This window comes from Lottia gigantea (genome assembly GCF_000327385.1).
Source record: "Lottia gigantea unplaced genomic scaffold LOTGIsca_1380, whole genome shotgun sequence".
In the NCBI taxonomy this organism is placed as follows: Eukaryota; Metazoa; Mollusca; class Gastropoda; family Lottiidae; genus Lottia; species Lottia gigantea.
In genome coordinates, this window is record NW_008707581.1 from 144 (window position 1) to 1,769 (window position 1,626).

The following is a 1,626-nucleotide window of genomic DNA, read 5'->3' on the forward strand; positions in this document are numbered from 1 at the left end:
CCCCTATAAAAATGGTTTGTACCCTCAATTACACCCCGATCTCATTTCTAAAAAATTACAAATATGATTTTTATTTGTCAGAGAGCAACAAATCAATTCTATTTTTCAAATATTTTCTTGGTGATAAGAATGCTCAGTTAGAGTCTCTTGTCTATGTGCTTCCACAGAATTGCCTCATTTTGAATCTCCAGTTCACAGTTTTGGTAATTCTCATTTAATCTTTTAATGTTTTAATTGTCGATTGTTGTACTAAATTTACATTTTATGGTCGATTGTAAATGAATTAATGTCATTGTACAATTTTATTATAAATACGGAATGTTATGTTTATAGGCATCTTGGATTGACCAGATCATCACTTATACAGACGGATAACGCCGATGTATTGTAAATATTGTAACCAGTTATTATTAAAAAATTTCAAATTATTTTCATAGTTTTAATGTAATTCCCTCACTACTACAATACATTTATTAACTCAACGTAAACCTCAGCCGTCCATAATAATAAACTTTTGATTTAAATTAATAATAGTTTTGAGACTATGTAACTAGACCTACATTATGTTTATTACTACTAAAGTTGTCTAAAAATAAAAGTGGACTGCTCGCGGTTATGTTTTGAATGTTTTCTTGACTAATCTTTTCATAAGGCAACCTGGATTATGCTCAAGATTGTACTCTACCATTTTAGGTTTATTCATTAAAGGGAGATAAGTCGATTATAAACGTAAATGCTTGTTACATGGTCTTTGAAGAAGACACGAAAAAATAAATAAAATGTAGCGGACTTCTTTGTCTTTGAGAGCGTACATCAAAATCTACCTTTGTTTGCTCTTCCACAAAAAATATTGTATGCAAAGTTCTATTAGTATCATTACTGGACGATGTTCCCCTCTTGAAATTTGCTTCACAAAGGACCCATGAGGGAAAAGGCCACTTGACCAAAAAAAAAAAAAAAAAACGACCAATAGAAACATGTTGAGATTTAGCTGGAATACTTTACAGCTCTCACTGCATATCGCGAGAAGTCTTCAACCTTTATAATATCAGAAACTCAATTAATATGGTGACAAAATCAATTATGTCCTATCAACACAGGGTGACAATTGCTGTTAGAGAATGATGTTGACGTTAAAACCATAACGACCATACGCTGATTCATTAACCTGGGCCATTTGGAATATGTTGTAACAGGAGGAAGGTAGGTAGTTTGGCAGGTAAACTATTTTTTATGAAAGTATTTAGAACAACAACATTAGACGAGGACACGTTTACAAATTTCACGGCATCTATCTCGGTACTAAATTTGTTGATATCTTTGGTAAAGTCAGATTTTCTTGCTTATCAAATAAATCATTTAATCGTGTTCATTATTTTTCCCCTTACCAATCGTTAGGTACAGATGAGGAGTGTAATTTTGATAACATTGGTGGTACTCTTGCTGTTGGCGCATTCTGCTGACTGTGGATTCAGGAGATGGGTTAGACGTAATGACATTCAAGATATTGGTGCCGGTGGAAAGAAACGTGATGTACTGTTCAATGAAAATACGGACGAGGCTCTGGGCGAATCTTTATTTGTTTAGTTTATAGAGGTAAGTAAAATGTTATTTATCCCACTGATA